The sequence below is a fragment of the Hyperolius riggenbachi genome, chromosome 12, assembly GCF_040937935.1.
Source record: "Hyperolius riggenbachi isolate aHypRig1 chromosome 12, aHypRig1.pri, whole genome shotgun sequence".
NCBI classification, from domain to species: Eukaryota; Metazoa; Chordata; class Amphibia; order Anura; family Hyperoliidae; genus Hyperolius; species Hyperolius riggenbachi.
Genome location: NC_090657.1, coordinates 200328757 through 200342790, shown reverse-complemented (window position 1 = coordinate 200342790; position 14034 = coordinate 200328757).

The window sequence follows — 14034 nt, the reverse complement described above, 5'->3', positions numbered from 1 at the left end:
AAATCTTTATTTTCCCTAGCCAGGGAGGAAAGTTCATTAGTAGTTTCATAAGTCCATTTAACTCCCCTGAAAGACAATTGCATTTCATTATCTGTTAATGGCAGAATCTCATTATAGGTCTCAGTCGCTAAGGATAACGATTCTGCAGATTGGACACGTTTCTTAGAACGTTTGCGTTTTGCCTTTGACCTTGCGGTTTTTGGTGATTTATTCAAAGCTGCAGGAAAATTATCAGTAACACTTTCTGCTTGCTGCTCATTCTTGCAAGCAATTGAAGGAGCAGCTGATTGGCCTGCTGCCAGGAGTTCATTTAGAGGAAAAGGCAATGGATCTATGCGCAACCAGTTATGGATCACAAACGCTAGAAATTCCAGTGGTCTCTCTTTCAAATCGGAATGATTGAGAACATCAAATGCCCACTGGAATAATTCCCCTTTAAACAAAATATAACTTAGTTGGAGTGCCCAGGTTGAAACAGGAGTCGCTTGGAGATCAGGATTGGTCAGGAACCTGGCACATTCAGAGAAAAACTCATTTTCTGTTTCAGAGCTAAGTTCTTCAAATTTCTTAAAGGAACAGGAACCATAATTAACAGTGTCATACTTTCTGGGAATCCCCCCCACAATGGGGATTGGTAATGGGGTTTTCATAATGTAAGGCTTGGTGGTGTATTCTCCACAGTCAGCATGCAACGCATGAGCTGGCGTGGAGGAGGTACACACACTAACACCAGGAAACAGGCTATCCCTAGTATAGTGGAGGGGAGGACTGACTCCAATAGGAGATTGTGGCGCACAGAGCCGGTGCAGATCTGACAGCCACAAACAATGCTTTCGTTATAACGTCTCAGCGCAAAGTAGCGCTGAGCGCATAAACCAGAACTGAGGAGATCAGGACAGGTAGACAGAATGAACGCTTGCTAGCTAGCGGCTACTTAGCGACAGCAAGCGTCCAAAACCAGACAGACTGGAATGAGGCAGCCAATGCGATGCGGCGATGGCGTGCCTCACAAAGACAGGACAGGATAGTCAGAAAATAGCAGGATTAAGATAGATGAACGTAACACAGATAAATATACAATAAGTATGTTTTCCTAGCGCATCACAATTACAGCTATCAATGAAACTATTTGTAACGTCTGACTAACATATGTATATATCGGCAATGAACCGATATATGACATAAGCTGGAACACTGACTTAGACTGGAGCAATACAGGGAACAGGACTCAGAAGGATTCGCTATCTCTTCGCAGAGATGAACGCAATCCACAAACGGTAACAGAACAGGATTCAGAAGGATTCGTTATCTCTTCGCAGAGATGAACGCAATCCACAAACAGTAACAGGACAGGATTCAGAAGGATTCGTTATCTCTTCGCAGAGATGAACGCAATCCACAAACAGAACCAGAAGCAGGGTAACTACCTCAGCACGGGTGGTCACGGTACGCGCAACCTACCAAAACGTGCTGGAAAGCTGACTAACTGCACACAGGATATAAACAGTTCGTGTACGTATACATCAGCGACACTGATGTATTAACGTAACACAAATACAAGGAAAATAATAAACGTGCTGGTATGCATATATATTGGCAATGAACCAATATATGATGCAAAGACCAGCAAAGTATCTTTATAACAAGAAACACGATCGGGGGCTAAAGCGACAGCAAGGCAGGCTTAAGCTGAAGCTATGAAAACCCAAGGAAACCCTGCAGGAAGCAGATCTTTATACTGAGGTCATCCAATGGGAGCAGACATGCAGATTCCCACACAGGTGAATGATAATCAGTCACAAGCTGACAGCAGGGAAAGACAGACAAAGCTATGCAACTTGCATGGAAATAGATCAGAACTGCCTGAGCTGCAGCACTACTACTTCCAGTAATAGCTGCTGCAGCAGCGATCATTACAGATGAATCATAAAGCTCTTTTATTTCATGTTAAATCAAGTACAGTACACACTGCAATGTTTTGGAGTGGAGATGCTCCTTTATTAACCTGTGCCAAATCTCATTGGATGGTGGTGGTCTTTACATAGTTACATATTTATTTGGGTTGAAAAAAGACATACGTCCATCGAGTTCAACCAGAGAACAAAGTACAACACCAGCCTGCTCCCTCACATATCCCAGTTGATCCAGAGGAAGGTGAAAAACCCTTACAAGGCATGGTCCAATTAAAAATTCCTTCCCGACACCAGATGACAATCAGATAAAATCCCTGGATCAACACACTGGGCATTACCTAGTAATTATAGCCATGGATGTCTTTAATCGCAAGGAAAGCATCTAAGCCCCCTTTAAATGCAGATATAGAATTTGCCATAACTACTTGCAATGCATTCCACATCTTAATCACTCTTAGTGTAAAGAACCCTTTTACCTATACAGCTCATTGTACAAATGTAGCACATTACAATAATTTATTTAAACGGAAGAACCTTCTTCCCTACAGAAATAACATGTGATTGCTCTATAAATATGGTTGTTAGTTCCAGGGCCGTGCAGAGGGTCCTTAAGTGGGGGGTGCTCAAGTTTAAAAATGCACAGTAGTACCTACAAGTGGTCGGGGACCTTACTCCCAGCCCCCTTGCCCTGCAGTGACAAGTGACCTCCCGGCTCTCCAACTGTCCCAAACCAGACCCCTGAGCCCCTACACTTACACATACATTCAGTCACGGAAGCGCTGGCTGCATTCAATGGTGTGGAGTCAGTCGGACCTGCCACCGGTGGCTGCACTTTCCCCCTCCTCGTGTCTGGCTGGGGTACTGGTTGTCATGTGGGTCCTGAATGCAGATGCTGGGAGCCATGTGGGTTCTCGGTGTGGGTACAGAGTGTCATGTGGGTTCTGGCTATGAGTGGGTATCAAGTGTCATGCAGGTGTTGATTGCAAGTACTTAGTGCCATGATCTAGGGTCATGTGGGTGCTGGGTGCAGGTACTGGGTTGTTGTAACATGGGTGCGAATACTTGGCGCCATGCCTGTACTAGGTGCTGACTATGGGTGAGCATTGGGTGTGTCACATGGGAGCTGGGGAAGGCAGGATCACTGCAGTGCTAATGCTGGGGAGGAAGCGATCAGTATGGGTCCTAGGTGAAGGGAGAGGTCACTGTGGGTGCAAGGTTAAGGGAGAGGTCACTGTGAATTCTGGAAGAGGGAATTCTGCTGTCAGGGAGACACCATCTTACCTGCTCCCACACAGCTGTAGGGATGGTTACACTAGGAATCCTGTATGGGACCTCTTTACTCCAAAGTGTCCCAGATGGGGAGGTGCTTCCCGCGGGTGGCAGGGCTTCCAGCATGCGGTTGGTGGAGCTTATAGAGGCCAGGGGCAGGGCTTATTTTCCACAGCCAAAGGGGACTTTTTATGGATATTTTAAAAGGGGGGGTGCTTGGGCACCCAGAGCCCTCCTGCATGCGCATGGTTAGTTCAATGCATAAAACTGCCATATTCCTTGGAAGGCTGAGATAAACAGGTGATAAATTTGGCCTTTAGTGAGCCACAGGTTTTCTCCTTTGTCTTTTTTATTATTCAAAGTTCAATTTTCAAGTGTTGCAATAAGTAGTAGTTAATGTCCGTAGCAATAGAATCAGGAAAGTACAGTACATTTGGACAAATTGAATGGATTTATTGTTTTGTTACTTCTATTCAGCTGGTAGAAGCAATGACTCCGTAAACGTGACCTCATACAATACAATGTTCAATTTTTCCTTTTTTTAAAATGTTTTTTTTTTTTAATAAAAATAATCTGTTGTATAGAAACATTGAATGTTAAGGGACTGTACTAAACACATTACGTTGTGCATCCTGTGAAATAGGATTGCAATGCAATGGGGTTGAAAAGTTGCATTGCACTATACCTATGCAAAGCAAAACATACACTTAATCAGTTGGTATGCGTTAGTACGTGTTGTTAGTATGCGTTGGTACGCGGTTTTTCCAGAGCAGTGCATTGGGAAAAAGATTTTAGTTAAAACGTGGGCATTACTTTGAAATCAGTTTTATTTCCGTTTTAACTGAGAACAACTGATTAAGTGTAAAAGGGCCCTTAAAGAGAACCCGAGGTGTGTTTAAAGAATGTTATCTGCATACAGAGGCTGGATCTGCCTATACAGCCCAGCCTCTGTTGCTATCCCAAACCCCACTAGGGTCCCCCTGCACTCTGCAATCCCTCATAAATCACAGCCATGCTGTGAGGCTGTGTTTACATCTGTAGTGTCAGTCTCAGCTGCTCCCCCGCCTCCTGCATAGCTCTGGTCCCTGCCCCCGGCCCTTCCCTCCAATCAGCAGGGAGGGAAGGGATGCAGGCGGGGACCGGAGTTCTGCAGGAGGCGGGGAGAGCAGCAGACTGACACTATAGAGATAAACACAGCCACCTCTGACAAGCTGTTTGCCAGCAGCGTGGCTGTGATTTATGAGGGATTACAGAGTGCAGGGGGACCATAGGGGGGTTTGGGATAGCAACAGAGGCTGGGCTGTATAGGCAGATCCAGCCTCTGTATGCAGATAATATTCTTCAAACCCACCTCGGGTTCTCTTTAAGGTGGCCACTAATGATCCAATTTCTAGCGAAAAATCGTTCGAGCGATCAAAAATTCCGATCGGACGAAAAATCGTTCACTACACCATCAACTAACCAATCATTGCTTCCTATCTATCACGACCAACAAGAAAATCCAAATTTCGGTTTGAACGAAAATTCAATCAGACGATTGTTTTTATAATCGTTCATTATCAATTGTGCCCATCAACTGAGATTATTTACAACCAATCCGATCAGAATTTCTGATCGATCGAACGATTTTTCGCTAGAAATTGGACCATTAGTGGCCAGCTTTACACTGCTTCCGTTAGCAAGTGCATTCTCCAATGGGGCACAGCTTGGTGGGTGTTATTATGACAGAATCACATTGTGCTGCTTGTGCAACAATGTGAGCATACCAGTGCAATATAACTGTTTCACTTTTATGATGCGATTATAGTGTCCATTGCACTGCAGCACAACATATGCAGCTTGAAAGGGCTCTAGTGATCAAATTACCATTTTTACATTTTTGCTTGGCCATGCTAAAAAATTCTTATCAGGTTTTCAGAACATTTTTAGTGTAGGAGAGATTGTACATTTCTGGATTTATAGATGCAAGTAATATTTTAAACATTTTTGATCATCTTTATCATAACTGGGGAAAAACTGAATAATTTGTGTGATACTTTGGTCAAGTTTTTTCAAAAGCTGGGCTCAATAATAACAAAAAAATCATCATTCTGAAAGTAAAAAAAAAAATGTTAGAAAGATATAATTTTCCAATTTTATTATAAAAATGATCGATTGTACAGGAAAATTGTATAATTTTTTTATAAGAGAAATCTGATCAAATTTCCTACTTTTTTTTCCATATTTGTTAGAAATCCTGATTAATATTTCCAAATGGTAATGGATAGATTGTAAATTTCTTGAGATATAAACCCAATCAATTTTTTCCCCTCGAAGTTTCAACCAACCAAAAAAATTGATTGTAATTCTCAAAAAAAAAAAAAAAAAGAACCGTTTGCTGCTACCTTAGGCCCCATTCACACTTGCGTTTTGCCTTGCAAATGGACCGGATCCTGATCGGATCAGGACCTGATCCTGATCGGATCAGGACCTGATCCTGATCGGAACCGTGCGGTTCCGATCAGGATCCGGTCCGTTTGCATCAGGCATGCATCAGGCTGCCATCAGGATCCGTGGGCAAAAAATAGCGAAATTAAATAAAAAAATGTTCGGGTCAGCAGAAGGTGCACCTGGTGCACCTGTAGAATCAGGTTCCTCCGCTGTAGGCCTCACCTCCACCTCCGACATTCTGCCAAAACAGCTCCAGCACGTCTGTCACTGCTGCTCCACTCCAGACATGCTTGGCCCATGTGTCCCCATCCGAAATGGCCGCTTGGATACGCATAGGAAGTGGGGTAGAATGTCAGGTTTTTGTAGGCAGTGTGTTCTGTGCCTTCCGTTCCCCATTGGTTTCTGTGTGCCTGATGGTGCTGTCAGGCTCCGGTCAGGCTCCGGTCAGGATGCGTGGGCCGGAGATCCGGACCCAAAAAATAGCGCATGTTGGAAAAGAGTCCGGATCCGATCCGGCTCCGGTACGTACGGAACGGACGCGTGTGAACGTCCGCATAGACATTACATTGCTATGCGGAACCAGGCCCGTTTTTAGCGCCGTGCGGCCCATGCCGCCGCCCGGGGCGCTGTTGGGAGGTGGGCGCTGAAATGGAGGGGGGAGCCGGAGCCGCTGGGAGGGCAGCCCGACCTCTCCCTCCCTCTCCTGGGCCGCCCTCCGTGCTCCCCCCTCAGATGCAGAGCGCAGCAGCAGCAGCAGCCAGGGAGGAAGCGCTGTAAACAACATACCTCCCTCTCGCCGCCGGTCTCTTCCTCTCTGCCGCCTATACGATGATGCACACACTAGTTCCGGCTAACAGGAACCAGCGTGTGCATCATCGTATAGGCGGCAGAGAGGAAGAGACCGGCGGCGAAAGAGCAGCGCTTGGAACGCAGGGAGGTATGTTGTTTACAGCGCTTCCTCCCTGGCTGCTGCTGCTGCACTCTACATCTGAGGGGGGAGCACGGAGGGCGGCCCGGGGAGAGGGAGGGAGAGGTCGGGTTGCCCTCCCCGCGGCTCCGGCTCCCCCCTCCATTATGGGGGACAGCTACCTATCTAACCTACGCTGGGGGGCACCTACCTATCTATCCTATACTGGGGGGCACCTACCTAATCTAACCTACCCTGGGGGGCACCTACCTAATGTAACCTACCCTGGGGGGCACCAACCTAATCTAACCTATACTGGGGGGCAGCTACCTAATCTAACCTATGCTGGGGGGCACCTACCTATCTAACCTACACTGGGGGGCACCTACCTAATCTAACCTACACTGGGGGGCACCTACCTAATCTAACCTACACTGGGGGGCACCTACTTAATCTAACCTACGCTGGGGGGCAGCTACCTAATCTAACCTATACTGGGGGGCAGCTACCTAATCTAACCTACACTGGGGGGCACCTACCTAATCTAACCTACACTGGGGGGCACCTACTTAATCTAACCTACGCTGGGGGGCAGCTACCTAATCTAACCTATATTGGGGGGCAGCTACCTAATCTAACGTATGCTGGGGGGCAGCTACCTAATCTAACCTATACTGGGGGGCAGCTACCTAATCTCACCTACGCTGGGGGGCACCTACCTATCTAACCTATACTGGGGGAAACCTACCTAATCTAACCTACACTGGGGGGCACCTACCTAATCTAACCTACACTGGGGGGCACCTACTTAATCTAACCTACACTGGGGGGCACCTACTTAATCTAGCCTACGCTGGGGGGCAGCTACCTAATCTAACCTATACTGGGGAGCAGCTACCTAATCTAACCTATACTGGGGGGCACCTACCTAATCTAACCTATACTGGGGGGCAGCTACCCATCTAACCTATACTGGGGGGAACCTACCTATCTAACCTATACTGGGGGCAACTATTCTGGCTACCTATATTAGAGGCACCCACCTAGCTAACCTGTACTGGGGCACCTACCTAACTAACTTATACCGGGGGCGCCTGCCTATCTAACCTATACTGGGGGCAACTATACTGGCTACCTAGACTGGAGGCACCTACCTGGCTAACCTATAGCGGGGGCAACTATACTGGCTCACCTATGCCTGGCTACCTATACTGGGATACCTATTCTTGGCTACCTATACTGGGGGGACCTATACTAAGTGCAACTAGACCTGGCTAACCTATACTGCGGGCACCCATACCTTGCTTGGGGGGGGGGCGCAATTTTTACACACTCGCCCTGGGTGCATTTTAGCCTAGAAACTGCACTGTGCGGAACGTACGTTCCGTTTGTACAGTATGCGTTCCGGATCCGATCCGGAAAATCCTGATAGCGAACGCTAATGTGAACCGGGCCTTAAGAATGAAGAAGATCATACAATAAGCTGCTTTTCAGCAACTCTCCTCAATTTTTTACCTTAACCACCCTGGCGTTCTATTGAGATCGCCAGGGCGGCTGTGGGAGGGTTTTTTTTTAATTAAAAAAAAAAATATTTCTGAAAGCCCACTAGAGGGCACTCCGGAGGCGTTCTTCCGATCGCCTCCGGCAAGCATAAGTAACAAGGAAGGCTGCAATGAGCAGCCTTCCTTGTTTGGCTTTCCTCGTCGCCATGGCGACGAGCGGAGTGACGTCATGGACGTCAGCCGACGTCCTGACGTCAGCCGCCTCCGATCCAGCCCTTAGCGCTGGCCGGAACTATTTGTTCCGGCTGCGCAGGGCTCGGGCGGCTGGGGGGACCCTCTTTCGCCGCTGCTCGCGGCGGATCGCCGCGAGCAGCGGCGATCAGGCAGCACACGCGGCTGGCAAAGTGCCGGCTGCGTGTGCTGCTTTTTATTTAACAAAATCGGCCCAGCAGGGCCTGAGCAGCACCCTCTGGCGGTAATGGACGAGCTGAGCTCGTCCATACCGCTAAGGTGGTTAAGTCATCAGGGATAATTTAACCATTTCAGCCGCTCAGTGAGTTTCACGTCCGCAGCGGCAGGTGCTAGAGCCGCAGGGACGCGCTAGTCACTTCTCTGCAGTTTGGGGGGTCTGCAGGCGATGCTGCGGGCAGTTGCCCGCAATCGCGCTGCTGCTGCTAGCAGAGGGATTGGCTGCAGGGGACAAAAGTCCCCTGTGCAAATCCGTACATGTCCGCCATAAAAAAACACTGTTTTTGTTCAAAAACAGTGTTTATTCTGTAAATGGAGCTGCCGCGCTATCTCCCGCCGCAATTTCTGCCGGTTTCCGCTGTCCGATCGTTAAATTTATGAACGGAAACAATGTTTCCATTCATAACCTCCCCGCCGCCACTGGGATCGAAGGCTTCTGATGGAAGCCTATGTCACTTCCCTGGTTACAATGTAGTGATACATTGTATCCCAATTAGCGTACATTGTACCTAATGGGATTTTTGCTCAGTAGGGACATCTTGTGGCCAAATAGTAAAACACACCTACTGACTTTGGGGAATAAAAATAAATGATTATTTATGTCAAAAGGACATATAATTAATAAATAATGGGCTAAAAATTAGTGATGGATGTAAAACTGAAAAAATGCACCTTTATTTCCAAATAAAATATTGTCACCATACATTACACTAGGGGTATAATTTTAAAGTTGCAATAACCGGGACAAATAGCCAAATAAAATGTGTGGATTTGAATTATGGTAGCATTAATTATTTTAAAACTGTAATGGCTGAAAACGGAAAAATAATGATTTTTTTCCATTTTTTTCTTCTTATTTCCATTATAATGTATTTAGAATAATTCTTAGCATAATTCACCACCCAAAGGAAGCCTCCGATCCCAGTGGCGGCGGGGAGGTTATGAATGGAAACATTGTTTCCATTCATAAATTTAACGATCGGACAGCGGAAACCTAATTGGTGGCGGAAAAAACAAGGTATAGATCATTTTGCTGTGATAAGTAGTAATAAAGTTATTGGAGAATGAAAGGGAGAAGCACTGATAGGTGAAAATTCCTCTCGTCCATAAGGTGAAAAATCCCCGCAGGCTGAAATGGTTAATAAAATAAGTGCTACTTACCGGGGGCTTCCTCCAGCCCCAAGCTCCCAGAATGTCCCTCACCGCAGTTCTCCCCGCAGCCGTTCGCCACAGCTCCGTCTCGGTCCCCGGCGATGACGTCACGGCGCTGTCAATCGCAGCCAATTAGATGAAAATTAGCACATAATTTGCATCTGTTTTGTATTCAAGGCATGTATTTAGTTCCAGAGGGGCTCTGCATTGCCTCTGTAGGCTTGCAATTCAGGTGCATCCTTCAGCGCTGTCACTTTTTTGTCTGTTTGTTTTATGAAATGTGTACACCATTTATTTGATAAGCAGCACAAGGATTATTATGTTTTTATCGTTAGATTAGTGTTAGGTCTTCCCCGAGGGGGTATGTCACTACCGTGGGGAAGTCTATTAGGTAATAATTTGTGCACACATTATCACTGAAGCTAACACCCCCCTTTGCCTGTAGTGAGTGCTAGTTGTGTAATATAGTCCAGTTATTGGAGCTCTGCACATCCATGCAGATAAATCTTTCAGGTGTGAGTTTTGTTTGAAAGCGCTGCCATGTCTCCCACTGTGTAAATTATCCTTTAAGACTCTTTACATGTTATTACTGTACTGACAATAAAATGCCATTTCATGAGTAAATCCAAGCATCTATTCACGTAGTTTCAACATGAGTGTTTATTTGCGCAGTAAAAAATAAAAAAATACTGCATCCTATTCCTAAGTCATGCCCACCCTTACACTGAAAATGAACAGAAATTTAAAGACATTACAAACTATACAGAATCCATTGTTTGTGCCTTATGTGACTTGTGCCACTGTTACATACTATCCATATTCCATATGCCTCCATATTCCATATGCCTCCATAAAGTATGTGTACCCTTTGTACACCCATAAAGCAATAAAAGCCATTATACCCCCTAATAATATTTTTTTCCCAATCAAAGCTGTAGGCAACTATTCAAAGCTAGCTATACTGCGGGCAACTATTCCAGGCTTCCTATACTGGGGGAAACTATTCCAGGCTACCTATACTACAGGCAACTATTCCAGCTACCTATACTGCGGGCAACTATTCCAGCTACCTATACTGGGAACAACTATTCCAGGCTTCCTATACTGGGGTAACTATTCCAGGCTTCCTATACTGCGGGCAACTATTCCAGGCTACCTATACTGCAGGCAACTATTCCAGGCTACCTATACTGGAGGCAGGGCCGGATTTACAGCTCAGGAGCCTATAGGCACAGAAGTTCTGGCGCCCTAGACTCCACCCCTCAGCACAGGCCACACCCCAAGCTACACCCCATTTTCTGAAATAAACCCACCCAAGGTAATGCAGATAGAAGTAAAGACAAGAAAAGAAAACGTCCTTTGCGAGGAACCCTGTATTAAGTCCACTTGCAGCCTAGACAAGAACTCCTGTCCCTGTTACTCATTACCTTTGGACCCCCTCCCCTCCCTTCTCCCCTAGGGCACTTCTTCCAAGCAGCCCCTGGCCTAGACTGCGGCCTGGACAATAATCATTCCACAATCCCCCCCCCCCCCCCAAATATTGCCTTTTTAAACAGAGGCTTTCAAACTATGAGCATTTATACTTACCTGGGGCTTCCTCCAGCCCTCCGTAGGCCATGGGCTCCCTCGTGTCCTCCTGGTCCTGTCCGTTCCTTCACTCTCCAGCCCAATAGTTTGGGTCTATTGCGCATGCGTGGCTATGACCGCACACGTCCGGGATTCTCATATGCAGTGGTTAAAGCCCATTCGCGGCTTTAAACGGGCCAGATGGGAACGGACAAGCCTGGGAGGATGGTGAGGAAGCCCCACATAAGTACAAACGCTTGTAGTTAGAAAGTCTAACTACACTATAAATCCACACCACCGAGACCCCTCCCCCCACCCCCCCAATAAACCGACACCACCACAGACCCCCCCCCCCCCCCCTCCCCAACAAACCCAAAACCACCAGCACAGACACAGACCCTTTTGTCTTCCCCCAATAAACCCCACACCATCAACAGAGGCGCAGACCCCTCTGCCAAAAAAATATACCCACACCACCAACACTGCCCCCCCCCCCCATAAACCCACATTACCAACACAGGCACAGACCTTTCTGTCCCCCTCCCCAATAAACCAACACCACTAACAAAAGCACAGACCTCCCCCCCAAAAAAAAATTAAAAATAAATCCATACCACCAACACTGGCCCCCCCAATAAATAAGTACAGAGCCCCCCACTACCAAACAGCCACAGGACATCCCTCCCCCCCAATAAACCCACACCACAAACACAAGTACAAAGCCCCCCCTCACAGAAAAAAATAATCCCACACAACCAAAAAGTCACATGACCCCCTCAATAAACCCACACCACAAACAAGTGCAGAGCCCCCCCCCCCCCCCCCCAAGAAAAAAATAAGTGCACACCACCAAACAGCGACAGGACAACCCCCCCCCCCCCCTTCCCCAATTAACCCACACCACAAACACAAGTACAGGGTCGTCGTCGTCCCCCCCCCCCTTTCCAGGCATCCAGAAAAAAGTTTTACCACAAACTTCCATCGCTGGAGCTGCTAGCCTGCCGAGCCTAGGGAGAAGACAACTGCAGCTAGGCTGCTCGGTCCATGTCTGCTCTCTGTAGCCTCACGATCGCAGAACAGGCTCTGTAGGGGGACCACGGGTGTAGCACTGCAGAGAGTAAGCGGGGGTTCAAGGAGAGGCAGACAGACAGTGCTATTTTTATGGCGGCCGCCATATTCCGCCAGCCCGCTCGCGTCTCCCTCTGCAATCGGCAGCCGCCCAGTGAGTGTCCCTGACGGCCGCGTGTTCCTCTTGTATCTAATTGTATGCAGTAGCATAATGGCACTTCAGCTGCGAGCAGGGTGCGCAGCCATCGGGGAAGCATGTGTGTCAACTCGTGGCAGCACTCGCGATAATTATTCATGAATCTAATGATAGTTATTGCGAGCGCTGCCGCGAGTTGACACACATGCTTCCCCGATGGCTGCGCACCCTGCTCGCAGCTGAAGTGCCATTATGCTGCTGCATACAATTAGATACAAGAGGAATACAGCGGCCGTCAGGGACACTCGCTGGGCGGCTGCCGATTGCAGAGGGAGACTCCAGCGGGAGAGCGAGCGAGTGGGAGAGCGAGTGGGCGGGCGGGGTAAGTGACGTTGCACTCCCAGCTTCTCCTATCAATAGGGGGACATTTAGAACCCGCCCCTGTCCTATAAGGCGCCTGTAGGCACGTGCCTACAGTGCCTTATGGTAAATCCGGCCCTGACTGGAGGGAACTATTCCAGACTACCTATACTACCAGAAACTATTCCAGCTACCTATACTGGGGACTAGAGATGGCCCGAACGGTTAGCCGACGAACAGTTCCAGGCGAACTTTGGGTGGGTCGTGTTCGCATGCAACTTTCCCAGAAGTTCGGTTCGCCCCCATAGTGCACCATTAGGGTCAACTTTGACCCTCTACATCACAGTCAGCAGGCCCGCTTTAGCCAATCAGGCTACACTATCTCCTGGAGCCACCCCACCTCTTATATAACGCAGGCAGTGCCGGCCATTATAGTCGTTCGTGTCCCTGTAGTAATTAGTGAAGGGAAAGCTGCTGGTAGACTCTCATAGGGAAAGATTAGTTAGGCTCTTGTAAGCTTGTTAGCTTGTTCCTGGCTGATTGTTATTCCTAAAATAGCACCCCTCAACAGCTCTTTTGAGAGCTAATCTTGTTCTTGTATTTATTTATTTTTTTTACCTTCCTTCTCGCTCTCTTTTGCTCTCTCTCTGATTTTGTCTTCCAGGGATTTGTAGGCTGTCAAAAGCAAGCTCACATACATTGCCCAGGAAGTGAACCCAGGTCAACTGCTTGGAAGGCAGCTATGCTCACCACTATACCACCATTGGTCAGGAATCAATCCCAGGTCAACTAACATTACAACTACAAGAAAGGCCCAGGAGTAGTCTTAGCTACAGTAATATCTATGTTACACTTTCTCTTACCGTGCTATGGAAACCGTTTTGCCCATGCGATAAAGCGAGGTGCAAAAATTAAATCATGCCTAGCAGAGGATGGTTTCGATCCATCAACCTCTGGGTTATGGGCCCAGCACACTTCCACTGCGCCACTCTGCTTACGTTTGTATACAATATTCAGGCTTAACAAGGGTACATTAGTTGAAATTGTTACACTACAATCTATGTTACAGCAAGGCCCTAATGACACTTTCTCTTAAGGTGCTATGGCCGCCTATTGGCCCATGTGGTAAAGAAAGATGTAAAAAACAAAGTACACCTAGCAGAGGATGGTTTCAATCCATCAACCTCTGGGTTATGGGCCCAGCACACTTCCACTGCACCACTCTGCTGCCACACAGTGAATGCTTCGTTGTAGGAAAAAGTG